Consider the following 17,500-nt stretch of genomic DNA (forward strand, 5'->3'; position numbering starts at 1 on the left):
CTCTCTCCATACACGATGCAAGTACACACACATACACACACACACTCTCTCTCTCTCTCTCTCTCTCTCACACACACACACACACACATATATCTATATACATACAAGTGTAGAGTCATAGCAGTCCACATTTGACCATTAGGGCCACAATTTCATCATCATCACTATTTCCAAACTCACGTTACCGCAGCCAGATGCTCTATCATCATTCTTACCGTGTTCAAGTACCGGTGAGAGAAGTCATTGCGTATATTACATTTCATTACACAGTGCGCTATATATTTGTTTAAGGCTATATATATCCAATGCATAATTATTTTGTTATTGTGTAAATGCAAATCTCGACAACCCAAATATCAGCACGATATTTTCTTTCTTTTTCGTTTAGCTCAAAACTGCGGCCATGCTGATGCACCGCCATTTTGCTACACTGTTCTTACTAAGAGCCTCTTGTGATGTGTGGCACTTGGTGAAGAATGGAGTTTGATATAGTTACCCTCATTTGCACCTCTTACCGTGAGGTAGGTTTATCTGAGACTATCGACAGGAAGAGGTCCAGCTTTGATTTAAAACCCTCTACATTTACTTTGTGCAAGTTCCTCAGACTCTTTGGGAGAATATTAAAAAGTTGTGGGCCCTTGAAACCCAGGCTCTTGCAGTAACTGCTCCTGAAGTAATATATATATATATATATATATATATATATATATATATATAATTAAAGAGTCAATAAAAGAAAATGGACAAGAAAAATTAAAAAGGTGCTTGGTTCGTTAAATTTGTATTATATTTGGAAAAGTAATGCAACATAAAAGATGAAAGAAATATACCTATATGAGTACAAACGGAACTGCCTCAAACTAAGAAATAACCCAAGACATCTGATATTCTACATACATGTATATGTTGCCATATAACAATATTTCAGAATCGTCAGTAATTATAACATTAAAAGATGCAATGATCTGTGTATTGGTAGACACCTTCAGGAAAATTAAGTGTAATTTACGTGGATATTGCTTCCTCTAATTCTGAATGTATATACATACATACTTACAGACACCACTACCACCACCATCACGGTCACTGCTACTACTACGAGCAACGGTCTCTGCTACTACTGGTATTACGGCTAACGGTCACTTTCAAGATTACAGCTAACGATTCTAAGGTGAATAAAGTGAATAAAATCAAAATAAGCAACTAGATATACCGAGGTGATGCAGTACGACCGTTTCAAGCGACTCCATTTAATTGAATGATTCATTCATTCCATCAATGCAAACATATATATATATATATGTCTATATACATGAGTGAAAGTACAAATACATAAGTTCTGAAACAATTAGGTTCATATTTATCACACCATCCTATCGCCATCATCAGCATATTCATCAGTGCCAGTAGCGCTATTTATAACACTGATAATTAAACTTGTTTTTTTATTTCTTTATTTTTTCTGCTGCTAGTCTTGGAAGGAATATATTTCGTTATGTCTTCACACGCTCTAAAAGCAACAGACCTCATCACTTGTTCATCCTTATCATGAAACCACGTATAAAGAAATTGTCTTCTGTATTGTGTATTCCCATCATTCTTTGTCTTGGTATTGTTTCACGTTTTTCTAGGTCCAGAAATGACTGAAATTTATGACCAGCTCGACTTCGATATGAAATGATAAAACAAATATAAGGATCGTAATTTTCATAAAGCATGATGATAGTGATGGTTCTCTTGAGTTCCTTTTCAAACTTATGTAATTTTATAGTTTTTATGAAGATGTTTACCTTAACATGAGCATAGTGGGGTTATACTTAGTAAGCTGAACACTCAGAAAGACTAGGAAAAGATGATGGACAAGAACTGGAGTAGAAAAATATGAGGTGGAATAAAACGAAGATGAAGCTGTATTGTAGTAGTAGTAGTAGTGGCAGCAGTATTTCTGCAAGCAGAGACATTATAATTAGTAGCGGAAGAAACAATCAATACTGCATCAGCGAAAGTCGTAGCCGTGATATATGAAACTGAATGGCAATAAGTTAATAAATAATAATAATAATAATAATAATAACAATAATAATAATAATAATAATAATAATAATAATAAGAAGAAGAAGAAGAAGAAGAAGAAGAAGAAGAAGAAGAAGAAGAAGAAGAAGAAGAAGAAGAAGACGAAGAAGAAGAAAAAGACGAAGAAGAAGAAGAAGAAGAAGAAGAAGAAGAACCGATTACACCGACTCCATTGCTCAAGTGGTACATATTTTATCGACCCTGAAACGATCTAAACGAAAAGTGAAGTTGACTTCGGCTTAATTTGAACTCACATCATAAAGATGGACGAAATGCTACCTCTAAGCCTTTTCCAGGTTTGCTAACGTTTCTGCTAACTCGCCGACTAATAACAATATTAATGATCTCTTTATTGGCCTGGAGCGATGAACGCTTAACAAATGGGGGCAATATAAACCATGGGACAAATGGGGTGTTGAACAATGACGAGTATATAATTAAAAATGGTGAAATTTACATGGGATATGCCAAGGTCCACAGATAATAAGCTGTGATGTAACAACCACGTTTCATTCTCCTACGAAATGAGTCGAAAGAATAAGCCTTCATCGACTTAGTTATATCTGCAGACCAAAAGATTGAGAAGACACTGGAAGAGAAAGTCAAAAAGTAGGAAGACCTGGCATTGGACCGGAATCTCATCTACTAAGCCTGGAAAGTGAGTGCGGTACCTATTGCCATCGGTTCACTTGCGACGAAATCAAAGAAAGCAGTATTCTGGCTTCAAAAGCTGACAATGCTATATTTCATAATAAGTGCCTAAACAAAAGTGTTGCCATTCTAATATGTAGGAGGGAGCTGAGATGTGACGTATATGACTCAGGAAATGACAATAGCAGTAGTTGTTGTTGTTGTGTTGTTGTAGTAGTAGTAGTAGTAGTAGTAGTAAAGGAAGAAGAAAAGAGGAAAAAGAAGATAAAGAAGAAGAGGAAGAAGACGAAAAAGAAGAAGAAGAATAGGAAGAAGAAAAAAAGAAGAAGAAGAAGAATAGGAAGAAGAAGAAGAGAAGAAGAAGAAGAAGAAGAAGGAAGAAGAAGAAATAGCGGAAGAAGAAGAAGAAAAAGAGAAGTAGAAAAAGAAGAAGAAGAAGAAGAAGAAGAAGAAGAAGAAGGGGAACAAGACGAAGAAGAAAAAGAAGAAGAAGAAGAAGAAGAAGAAGAAGAAGAAGAAGAAGAAGAAGGAGGAGGAAGAGTAGGAGGAGGAGAAGAAGAATGAACGAAGGTGAAGGGGATGGAGAAGAGGTAGAAGATAAAAGAAAAAGTGTACAGCATTATGCAACTCCCGTCCCCAATCATATCGGTTTAATATACTTTACGCAAATTTTACAGTGTAGACACTTTCCAAACAGTGTCTGCAGTTACAAAACAAGATAAAAAAAAAACTATATTGAATAGAATGAATATACATTAAACACAAAAGTAGTCAGAGTATACTGATAACGTCAAATTAGTGTTGCATATCGTTAAACACAATTAGTTTTTAACTATGTAATATTTGCATATATGGGCACCGACTCCTGATTATATTTTCTCTTTAATGGCAAATCCATCCTCTATATTTTATTATTTTTGGGGGTTTTGTTTGTATTATTTTCTTTTTGTATTTACTCTCTGCAGATCTGTGCGGTGTTTCATAGCATAAAATGTGAGAAAACAGGCTAAATACAAACCAAATTACCCTCAACAGATGCTCAAATATAATAAACCTGCTGATCATGTATTAATTGAGGCACAGGTTAAATACGTAAAGTCTAATCTATAGAACTTTGATATTTAATAATCATTGTTTGTGTATACAATTGACATGAATGCAGAACTCCAGTGAAAGGAATGCCAGTCGACGATACATGTTTTCAAAATGTTGCAGTAACTGTATGTTATCTAGGTAAATTAACTCTAAATTACACTTTAAAAAAAAAGGTAACGAAAATTTTACTCGCAGCAATATATATATATATATATAATATATATATATATATATTATATATATATATATAATATATATATATATATTATATATATATATATTATATATATATATATACACACAATATATATATATATATGTATGTATATACATGCGTATGTGCCTGTGTGCGTGTACGTGTGTGTATAATCCTATGTATGCATATGTATATATATGTATATGCATATAAGTGTATAATATTTGTGTGAGGCTATGTATGTTGTATGAATGTATGCCGATATATGTAAAAACAAATACATACACGCACGTGCATGTATATACATATACATATATGTATGTATGTGTATTTATATATGTATACACTTATGTATACATGCTATACATGCACAAGTCTTTGTTTGCTAAATTTTATCCTAAAATATTTTTATACGTATTTTCCTCTTTTAGTTTTCTGTTCAATTTCAAATTTGAATAATGTTATGTTTACTTTTAACATTATAAATTCTTGTTTTCATTGCTCCCTATTTTTATCAATAAATTTGTTTGAAATCACCGTTTCTCATTCTCCTTCCTTGTTTGTTTTTGTCGTTTTTTTTTTGTTGTTTTTTCCTTCCACATTCTACCCTAATTTATTTTAAATTCTTCACTTTCGCTCCTTTTATGTTTACCTTTTATACGAAAATTTATTTGTATTCTTTGTAGCTGTAGTGTAAATGTTTTGATAAAACAACAATGCAGGAGAACTCCGTTGCAAGTTGCAAGTTGAATCAGTGACTTTGGCTTTAAGCTATAATATTTGCCCTTTGTGTATTGAAATATCTCTGTATAAGTTTGTTTTGCGAGCTGAGCAAATATGGCTGCGTCCGAAATTTATCTAAATATGGAGGCATTTAGATTAAAATTCTTTGTAATCACAAATTGCTCCAAATCCGTTAGTATACTTGAACTTTCGATATACATTAATGGTTAATGGTGAATGGTTAATGTTATTAAGCTAACCATGATGATCACAGCTTCTCACTTTTAATACGTTACAGATATGAGGCATAATTTCCCGTTAACAATAAACCCACTTCTACATATCTAGCGAAATGAGCAACATTGAACCAATAATGTAACCAGCGCTCAGTCGTTCGATATACGAGACGAATTATCTTTCAAATCACACATTACGGTCTTTAGAAAAGGAAATATACATTATATAATTTTGACTGAAAAATATGATTGTTATAATAACTTTGATCATTGTTTAGCCTAATAAATGCTAACATGAGGTAAATGGTATCAAGAGTATACCTAACTTCACTATGTTTTATGCTTCAAAATAATTACAATAGCAGATTCTGACTATATTTAGTGACTGATCTCTAGCTGCATATTCATGATTCACTGTGGATTTTTTTTCTTTTACTTTTTGGGTCTTGAGGTAGAAATAGTGCATGTGAACTTATCTCTCTCTCTCCTCTCTCTCTCCTGGACTCTTGACTTTTTTGCCATTGATGTGACACCTGGACGTTTGAAAGTCAAATTTAATTGGAATATGTGAGCAAGGATGCAGTTTCAGAGGGACCAGTAAAAAGAAGGACTTGTTGTACTGATCAGTTCGAGCCTGAACGGATAGATAACGAAAGGTGATAAGAAAAGCGACGACGAGAAATATAATGCCTGAGTGGAGGTGAAATAACCCCGACCGTCGCCGATGAATTGCTGTAGAAACCGCATAGATAGACAGCTAAAGGGAGAAGGGAAGAGAGATAGAGAGCAAGTGAGAGAGAGAAAGGGATGGAGGGAGAGAGTTATGAAGGGAGAAAGAAAGAAAAATGGAATGAATAAAAGAAATAAAGATGAGAATGGGTGAGACAAAATAGGCGCAGAGAGAGTGTCCTCATTGGCCACGAACTTACTTTATGGCAATTAGTCCGCTCATCCTTTCCTAGGATGACCTTCTTTTGCACCAGAAGCAGCACGGCAGAATAAGTGGGCAATGCAATAGGTAGTTTGAAAAACAATGTATCTGGCATGGATGAGATACAGTTATAGTCATTTATGGTTCGCTACGTCTGTGAGACACGGAAGAAGACAGAGAAGATCTCACAATCGTTAGATTTCATCGCGGCCTCTAACTTTCGATCACGGACCTCTCTTAACGCAACAAAGTGAGAATCGAAGAGGTGATGAAAAGCTCTCATAAGGGATTTTTGAAGGATTTGGTACATAAGCGGCGGATGCGTTTTACTAAACATGTGTTTTGATAACCGTAGGAGGAACGTTCTACCATGGTGATGGAGTAGACGTTTCGAACAAGGAAAACTATCGAGTGGAAGACAAGGTAACCGTTGCTAACGAGTCACCTCTCCCGAAACTAACGAGTGGAAGACAAATGTAGTACGTTCCAGGGCGACATGATTGCAATGAGAATATGAGTGCAGCCAATGAGAAAAGCGAGCCATTGAGATGTTTGAAAAAGCCCTTTGTGCCAGCAGGATCTAACTGCTAAAATAATATATATATATATATATAGAATAGCATGTAATATTAGATCGAACGTATTAAATGTAAGTGTATATTTTTGGTAAACTTAGGTGTGACAATTTTCATTGTAGAAAATTTGTAATCCACTAGAAGAATTTTTTAATATTTCTATTTATTCAGAAGTGTGCTCCACGTAAATATTCTCATTCTATCTATCTATCTATAGCTATATATATATATATATATTATATATATATATATATATATATATATATACGCATTTTTTCAATGTGTACAAGTAACACGGAAAATATATAAATATTTACCAGGGTAGCAAAAATTCACATCAGCGCAAAGCATTTTACTAATTTGCTCTCTAAAGGAATATAAACAATTTGATTTGGAATGGAATATTCTATCTATGTCCTATTCCATATGATAAAGGTAAATCCTTTTGTCCACTCTGTAACGAAGAACAGTATCTCATCGTGCTGTAGGAGAATTCTCTTGTAAACACGTTTAAGGAAAGCATTTATCGTTGCAAACATGGTCAAAAACAAACCTTAAGTTCCTATAAGTAATGTCAACCAATCAATAAAATAAAATTTTTAACAGTTTTCTTACATTTCATTTCCACTACATGTATCTATTTACACGCATTGAATCTTTATCTTCACTCATCTCTCACACTATATTTATATTATACCCATACAACAATACACGCAAGCACATATACACGTCATCAGTCTTTAGAGTTAAATTCATAATTATTTTAATAGCATTTTGTTTTATTTTCTTACAATTCCATACACATTGTTCACACTAAGTTGCTCTGATGTCGTACAATAAAGAAGCAATAGGGCTATATATCCGTCTGTTATTCTAAGCGTACAGATTGATACCCATATAGTGTTACATATGAATAGAAATGTGTGTTTGTGCGCGTGGGCGTGTAAGCACTTTTCGTTATTGGTAAGGCCGGCGAGCTGGCAGAAACATTAGCACACCGGGAAAAATGCTTTACGGTATTTCGTCTGTCGTTACGTTCTGAGTTCAAATTCCGCAGAGGTCGACTTTGCCTTTCATCCTTTCGCGGTCGATTAAATAAGTACCAGTTACGAACTGGGGTCAATATAATCGACTTAATCCGTTTGTCTGTCCTTGTTTGTCCTCTCTGTGTTTAGCCCCTTGTGGGTGGTAAAGAAATAGGTAATGTCTTTGCATTTAAATTTTTAAGACTTTTAAAACATCCATGAATATTTCATCTACTAATTTCATAGAAAATATCAGTGAACTAAGTTTTTATTCCTCATTTTGAGAAATGCAGATGATAGTTCACTTCGTCAGATACAAATTTTTATTCGCTGTCTACCATAGTCGTTATCTCTTCTGTGGCCGACACTTTTACAGAACGTAGGCATATTTGTATGTACATATTATGAAAAATACTACATACATACTGACACACATACACCTACATATACAATAAAGCACTGTTGTACAGAGGTCATACTGTATAAATATTATATGCATGTATGTATGTATATATGTAAGTGCACATATCAAGGGAAGGCAGAGTATACACAGATTAATATCTTTTATATATACAAATATAAATATATCAAATACAACATATGTACAGACACACACAAACCTCAGCCACAGTCACAAACACGTGAATATGATACATAGATACATACAGATATGTATGTATGTATGTATGTATGTATGTATATATATATATTATATATATATATATATATATATATATAGATAGATAGATAGATAGATAGATAGATAGATAGATAGATAGATAGATAGATAGATAGATAGATAGATAGATAGATAGATAGATAGATAAGTGTTAGTGTTTAGATATATATATATTATATATATATGAATGTATGTATATATGCATACATATAAGCATCACGTAATAATGTTGTACATGTTTCTGAAAATATATTTTGAGTTGGACACAAGAATAATGAATACAAAAATTGTTAAAAGGAGGAAAACAACCTCAACCGAAAAGAAAATAGCGAAGAAAGAAAAACAGACACAATAAGTATTAGTTTAGTAATCCATGCGAGAAATGATAGATCATGTGGTTATGTCTTCGAAGAGATACACAAAAGACAAAATATACGTGATAATACCTGGCAGAGATAGATGGCTTATGTTGTGGGGTTGGGCAGCGATATGTGGAAGATAGATATTGGAATAAATGAGAGATGTGGTGGAGAGTAATTGTGTAGTTTAACATATGGAGAGAGAGAGAGAAATATTGAGAGAAAGTGAGAGACGGGGAGAAGGAGATGGGCAAAGAGAAATGGGCGAACAGAGGAAAAAGAGAGTCAGTGTGGGAGTGTTAAAGAACGTGAGAAATAGTAGATAGAGGACCTTGAAGAAAATATAGAGAAAGAAAATGTGAGAGTTGCCAAGAAAAGGTGTATGGGAAAATGAAGGGCGTCGCGATAAAACAGATAAGTGAATGGACCACGTATATATATTTTGTGTACAGAGATGTCAGCATTTGCTGTTGTGTGTACAGAAGCGTATCTGTATGTATGCACGTACATGCATATACATACGTATATACATACACACATACATATATATAGATACACACACATACATATATATACATATATATATATATACATGTATGTGTGTATGTATGTATGTATGTATGTATGTATGTATGTATGTATGTATGTATGTATGTATGTGTGTATGTTTATCTATATATATGTATGTGTCTATGTATATGGTGGCTGCCCCCTCGTTATCGAGTATGGCCATTGCACAAAGCTGAATCAATGTTGTTATCGTGCAATGCCTGTGCAAGAATATTTGTTTTTTAAGTGAGGAAAGGCTGTGCACTGAGTCAATCCCACTCACTAAGCAACAGCAGCCATAATCCGAAAAGAAGTACAAATCAACATCATCGGTAACCACCGAGCCGCAGGTTTTATGTCGGAGTTATCCCAGTTACCTTAGTTACCTTCTCCTAGAAGGATGCCCTAACAAAGGCTAGGAGTCCTTCACTCCCAATGGTTTAACCGTGCGATCGAGTATTCAGTCCGATTATTTCTATGTCCCTGCGCATGATACAACCTTAAGACATTTATTAAATGGCCGTTGACTCTCAAGATTTCCTCTGCTCTTTGGCGGATTTTGTTTTTCATCCCGCAGGGTGTCCAATAGACACCCTCCTCATTAAGCAAGCTTGGTGGGGTTGCCGGTTTAGTCCCCGACAACCCGACCGTGCATCAGGTTGTACTTGGTTATATGTTACCAGTAGCACTCGAAAGAAACTCGGCATATACGTATGTATATACATACAGAATGGTACTACCTGCCTTATTGAGCTACATGAGAAATTTCGCCATTCTGTCAAAGTCTGTTGGTATACAAATATTAAGCTCTCATTGTCTAGTTAAACTCATGTGATGGGTGTCCGGGTTAAATATATACAAGAGAAATTCGTAGTAGTAGAGAGCTGTGGTGTCGCTCAAAATGGTCAGTTCTGTTAAGATCACTCAGTCAATTAACGAATTGTTGTATTTAGTGTAAATCTCTTTGTTGAGGTTTAACTTTAAAACTGTGTCTATATACATCAGGAAAGTAACATATTTTCTATTAAGCTGATATTCAGCTAAATATACAGCAATGTCAATGCCGTGACATCTTCACGGATGTACGAGGGGCGTTCAATAAGTAATGCCCCTGACCAACTTCCCATAGCAGTAGAGCAACGAAACTTGGCACAGTTATTAGTCATTTTCTACATAGGAACCATCCAGAGTTACGCATTTCTCCCATCGTTTGATGCGGCTCTGGAGACCGTTTTTGTAGAAGAACCCAGCTTGGTCCTCCAACCTCAACGTGACTTCAGAAATCAAGGCTGCATCATCTGGGAAACGCTTTCCTTTCAAAAACAACTTCATGATTGGGAAGAGGTGAAAATCAGAGGGTGCAAGGTCAGGAAAGTAGGGGGGATGGGGAGGAGTTCATAGCCATACGCCTGTGCTTCTGATCTGGCGACAAGCGAGTTGTGGACCGGAGCGTTGTCCTGCAGGAGGAGGATGCCTTTGCTGATCTTGCCCCGCCTCTTGATTTTGATAACTTCTCTTAATTTCCTCAAAAGTGAAGCATAATAGGCTCCTGCAATGGTGGTACCCTTTGCCAGGAAATCTGTCATCACTACTCCGTCCTGGTCCCAGAAGATTGTGAGCATGACCTTGCCAGCGGAGGGCTGCACCCTTGCCTTCATTGGAGGGGGTGAGTCACAGTGCTTCCACTGCATTGACTGGGATTTGGTCTCTAGATCATCGTGATGGACCCAGGTTTCATCCTGTGTAATCAGTCTTTTGAAAAATTTTGACTCATCTTCTTGGCACATCTCCAAATTCACCCTCGAGCACTCGACGCGTTCTTGCTTCTGGAAAGGCGTGAGCAACCTGGGAATCCATCTGGCAGACACCTTTTGCATATGCAAATGGTCATGAATGATATTTTCCACAGACCCGGTACTAATCTTGACCTCATGGGCTATTTGGCGAATAATTATGCGTCGATCTTCCAAAATGGCAGCCTCAACTTGACGGACAGATGCCTCATCAATGGCAGAAGGGGGCGACCAGATCTGGGAGCTGTTTCCACAGAGTTCCGAGCATATTTGAATTCACAATGCCAGCGTTTTACAAGGTCATATGATGGGGCATCATCACCGTAAGTTACTTTCATTTCATCAAAAGATTCCCGTGGTGTGCGTCCTTTCAAATACAAAAACCGGATCACTGCTCGACACTCAACAGGCTCCATTTCACACTTGACTCGGTTCAAACACCTGTAAATCAGAAACCACAATTGATTCAGAGCTGTAATTTACCACTTACTCTATAGATATATACATAATTGCACATGCAAACTTTCAGCTAGATCAAACAACTGCAAGTGGGTCAGAGGCATTACTTTTTGAACGTCCCTCGTACATCGTAACTCCACCGTGACTTCTCTGTTTTCTGTCTGTGCAAACACAGTATACATTGGTACGTGTTTCTCTGCATCATGTAAGTCTGTAGACAAGTGAGTCCCTTTCAGTGCAATTCATATAGCGTCATTGTATGCAGACAGACTCCGAGGTATGCAATTTTGCTCCTGCTGTTGTTATGCAAGAGGCCTCTGATGTTCATCAGTAGAATTGGTGAGATAGATGGCTCGGCGGCAGTGGTTGCCATCCTGAGTCCATTACTTGTTGCGGTCTTGTGTGTGGGTGTACATGGCTTACCCTCGTTTGTAGCCACGATAACTGCTGCGTTATTGTTTGTGTGATACTTATAAAAATGCTGGGTACAGCATTTTGGCTGTCTTTATTGTTGGTTTGCACAGGTGCGTGGACTTTCCTAGGCGTGGTGCTTATCCTGATTATCTGGCGGAGAGTGATAACTGCTGTGCATTCTCTCTTACCTACGCTTTAAGTGTTCAAAACGGCAGTGTGTCCGCTTCTCTCCATGCCATCAGAGTCCTTTTATGAAGAATTTGCAGGTTGCGTTTATTTGTTAAACCTCAGGTTTGAACCATGCTGCACCTGTCTTGCGGCTGATTCTTCTCGTTGGGCTGCCACGTTGGGAGAGGGAGTTGGAGACCCTTCTCTCGAGAGGTTTTGAATTCTTTTCTTCCTCCTCTTCAATTTCCGAATTGATTACCCTTGTTAGTGGGTATAGTGAATATGGATAATTTTTATTCAAGCTAATTTCTTAACACATTGATTTCTTTTATCGGTCGTGGGTCTTTTGATAACAGAAGTTTGTCTTGTTTCTTTCTACTGAAAACCTATTGCGATTAAACTCTGTTTTACTCTTTTTACTTGTTCCAGTTATTTCAGTGAGGCCATGCTGGAGCACTGCCTTTAGTCAAGCAAATCGACCCCGGGACTTATTCCGTTTAAAGCCTAGTACTTATACTATCGTTATCGGTTGTCAAGCGATGTTGGGGGGGGGGAACAAGCACAGACACAAAAACATATACACACACACATATATATATATACATATATACGACGGGCTTCTTTCAGTTTCCGTCTACCAAATCCACTCACAAGGCTTTGGTCGACCCGAGGCTATATTAGAAAAGACACTTGCTCAAGGTGCCACGCAGTGAGAATGAACCCGAAACCATGTGGTTGGTAAGCAAAATACTTACCACAGAGCCCCTCCTGCGCCTAAAGAGTCGAAGTCTTGATGAAGACAGCAATAACGTAGTGCAATTTGGAATTAATGACGGGGTACAACGTTATGAGGAAGGCAAAGGTGAGACTAGAGTGGATTTACAAAATATCATTTACAACCTCTAAAATACATCGTTCATTAATATATTCCTACTGTGTTTTAGATGCGTTGCATATGTAATCTTTTCACTATTTGTATATAAATCTACATTATCCGACGGCCATCCCTTTTTGAAGCCCAGAGAATGAGAGAAATTTCTATTATTGTTTATTTTCAACCGGATTGCTTTGTAATTTTTTAAATACGTTTCAATTTAGTGGTATGCCTATAAAGTTGATAAAATTATAATTGAAATGCAAATTAGTGAAAAACATTTATTAATCTCAAGGGGAAATGCGACGGAATGTCGGTGTCTTGTTTAAGTAGATCGAGATTTACGAATGTAGAAATGTTACATGCGTGGGGGCGCATGGCTTAGTGGTTAGAGTATTGCACTCACGATCAGGATATAGTCTTTTTCTATGATCGTGTACTGTTTTGATTCATCCATTGGGTGAGCTAATACGTGTTTATTTGATCTGCTAGTAATAGTAAGTATATTTCTTTCCAAACAAGAAGTACCATTTTATAAAGATAATACGTTTTGTTATTACGATCGTGGGTTTCCTGCATTTAGGAAGATGAAGGTTTATCATCAGCTGAAACATGTTTCATCACAAAACATGTCAGTCACGTACAGGATCCATACACGTCTACATATTCTCTTTTCCATAAAGCGCCCGAATATTTTGCCTGCATCAAATTATTTTTCTTCTCCTCCTCCTTCTTCTCCTTCTTCTTCTTCTTCTTCTTCTTCTTCTTCTTCTTCTTCTTCTTCTTCTTCTTCTTCTTCTTCTTCTTCTTCTTCTTCTTCTTCTTCTTCTTCTTCTTCATAACCATCACCATCACCATCATCATCATCATCATCATCATCATCATCATCATCGTCCTCATCTTCATCATCATCATCATCTCGTCCTCATCATCATCATCATCATCGTACTCATCATCATCATCATCTTCTTCATCATCATCATCATAACCATCACCATCACCATCATCATCATCTTCATCATCATCATCATCATCGTCCTCATCATCATCATCATCACTATTTTCATCATCATCATCATCATCACCGTCCTCATCAACATCATCATCATCATCATCATCGTCCTCATCATTATCATCATTTCATCATCATCATCATCATCATCATCACCATCATCATCATCACCACCGACAACAACAAGACCAATAGCATCAGCATCTCAGAAAGATGAATACCATGGATCACCAGTTTTTTTTTTTACTTTTATTTTGTATCAGCCTATTCTTTCTATTCTAAATTTGACCATTTCTTAACATTTTCTACCAAAATTATTGCATCTCCCGACTCTCACTTCCCAATACTTTGCTTTCTATAACAATCTCTTTCTACACTATTTTTCTTTTAATTAGCGTCCATATTACCAAAAAAAAATGGAAAAAAATCAAACGATAATACATTTGTACCGTCATCTGTATCAATACATATTTTCTGTGTGTTTACTTATACATATCTTTCCTTCATTCAACAAACGTATTTCAAAAACAAACACACATACACACGAACACACGGTCTTCTATTCCGTCGATTCCCCTTCTCCTCTTCTGCTTTTTCCACCGTTTCTTTCTATTCATCTTATATTTTCATCCATCTTTTCTTATACCTGATTTTTTCCCCTTTTATTTCTTTCTCACTTCCAACTGCTCTCATAAATTCTCTCACATGCACCTCTCTGTCTCTCTTTCATTCTTTATGTTCTCATACCTTTATCCCCGTCGTTTTCCTTCATTCTCTCTCTCTTTTCATCCGCCATTCTTTCTCATCCCTTTCCATTCCCCTGCATTTATTCCTACATTTTCTTTTATTTCTTCCCAATCAAATTTTCTCTCCTATCTTATTAACACTTCATCTCTCTTTTTCTCCTTTTCACTTTCTTACATTGTATATCTCTTCTTTTACTTTCTCTCACTTTCCCCGCATCTACTTTCGTTCTTTCGTTCTTTTATATATTCATTCCCGACATTCTTTGTTTCTACTCTTATTTCCCCCGTATACCTTCTTTTCTTTTCATTCTATTCTGTTCCACTTTCTTTTTTTTCCATCCATGCAATCTATCTTCCATGGTATTCTCTACCATATGCATAAGTCTTTCTTTAAATGGTTCCTGCTGTATACATTGTTCAATTGTACCGTAATTTCTTTCTTCTCTATACATTTCACTATTTAATATTCTTCCATTTTCCTTCCACCGTTTCTTACATATCCCCATGATATATTCTCATCCTTTCTTCATTTTATTATTTGTTTCTTTCAACTTTTTATACATTTGCTAGCATTTCATCTTCTGTTGTTAACTGTTTATCCAGATACACTTTATTGCAAACACAACACTCGCCAGACATAATACACAACGCACAGAAACAAAATCATTGACCTATCGACCTAAAAAATCACGAAGACAGTCATTAAGAACCACCTTCTACAATATCATCTTTCTCTGTCTCTGTCGTTGATATGTACCTTTGATGATGATAGTCTGTCGTAGTTCGAGAAAGCTGTCCTGCAATTTCTTTTTGAACAGATGCTTTGTTTATTGTGATAAAATGCATGTGCTCTACATCAGCTCACTTCCTCCAATAGATCGATGTTGCTTAAGCAGGTGAAAGGGGTACCACATGTCAGGTGTTGAAAGGATTGCAGAGCAACGTCAGATGAAGTGCTTTGCTCACTTCAGGCGGCAAGCTGTCAGAAACGTTAGCGCGCTGGGCGAAATGTTTAGCGGTATTTCGTCTGCCGCTACGTTCTGAGTTCAAATTCCGTAATACCTTGTCCATAGAAATTTCATTTAAGGCATGGTAAAACCACCATACAATTCGAAGGCAAAAGAAACGAAATACAGTAGCCAAGGTTTTCCATAGATTATATGATATTGACAATTTTTCCATTATAGTGTTACTTCCAAAACAAAATTTGAACTTCATTCTGAATGCGAGTTCAGAGAGCACAACAGCAAATAGATTTTACGCTATGTGCATAAAGCGAGCAATCTGAAGGCCTGGCTTGAATTGTACGTTTTCTTTTTGAAACACTGCGATATTTAGGGGTAATCTCTGGAATAAAATACCGCTGCCTAAAAGCGTTTAAACCAGCATATGCTTCATGTATGTTGTCTGCATGTCTACATGATAAAGTTTCTAATAACCCAAAATATTATATCACATACATTTTTTCCTCTCCTTATATTTTCTGTGTCCCTTTCTGTAGAAGAGCGTAGACTCGAAACGTAAAATACTTTTTCTATTCCTGAGGGTTATACTAATACATCTGTTTGCTTTGTACACCACCTGTCTTCGTCTTTTGTTTTTTTCGTAAACTCCTATGTATATGTATATATATATATATATATATATATATATATATATATATATATATATATATATGATATATATCAGTGTTGCTCGTAGTTAGGTTCATATCGCAGTGACAAAAGACATTTTGGTACGTGACAATGGGGTAGAGACGATTGAAAAGGCCCCAGACGATCGAAACGTGTTTACATATACACACGCACACTCACATACATACATACATACACACACACACACATCAGACACACACACACACACAAGCCAGTCACCCTACTTTATTCAGCACATTAGAGAGAATCCTCTCTGTAAAATACATTCTTCATACATTTTATAAATAATTATAATTAAATGTGCTGAATGAGACGAATTCTGTATTTCTATCAGAGATTGCAATTATGTGATATTTTAACAAAATATCGGCACTTCCCGTTTTATGTTTTTATACACGCGAGCATGTTCATAAAATTTCAATGTTTCCAACGCCCATCTTTCTGCCGGTGACGGCGCCAATTAATTTACTCTCAGATTAATTGCTACTTTTGCGTGTGTCCACGTAATTAATATATATTTTATTTTAATATATGCCAATATGATTAGATTTGTATCCTTGTTTCATTTAGTCCACGCATACTGAATACGTGTGTAAGCAAGTTGTTGTGTGCACATGTATGTGAGTGTGTGTGTGCGTGCGTGAAATAGTGAACACGTGTATCACCACGTACCTTGACTTGCCTTGATCCCTCAAGCTCCTTCAAGGTTTAATATAGAAAGGGTGTCGTTTTGATTGAAGGACTAACGTATGCGCTTATAAGCAAGGTGCTGCAGTTCCTTCTCTACAACTGTGTCTTCCCTACAACTTTTTTGTGACTTTGTCTCTTACATTTGATAAATTCTTGTGTTGCGAATGCTTGTTTCATTCTTTCTATCTGTTTATCTGACAAATCTCTGTGTTCCTTGGTCCGTTATGTCGGGAAATATATAAACTACAAAACTCTATGGTAGTTCCTATTTTCATAGGAAAAAGCACCTTTTTGATGTAAATAATTTTTGGTCTTAACATGGTCCGATTTGAATTTTTTCTTCTACGGAATGAAGAGCAAGCCTTCTACTATCATACTCTCAATTTTGGTCAACTTGACAGAGTGAATCATGTACTTGATGAGATGGGAGATTATTTTGCAAACCGACTAACCCGGGGTGGGGAAGGGGGATTTCTAAGTACGTCATGCGCGAGAGGTTTCTATACTCACGCTTCTCATATGCTTGTACGCTTCTGTCAATCTCTACTCGAAAGGTTTTGACTGCCATGCGTACAGAAGTACGAATAGTATGAATTC

This window comes from Octopus sinensis, linkage group LG19 (assembly GCF_006345805.1).
Source record: "Octopus sinensis linkage group LG19, ASM634580v1, whole genome shotgun sequence".
Classification (NCBI taxonomy): Eukaryota; Metazoa; Mollusca; class Cephalopoda; order Octopoda; family Octopodidae; genus Octopus; species Octopus sinensis.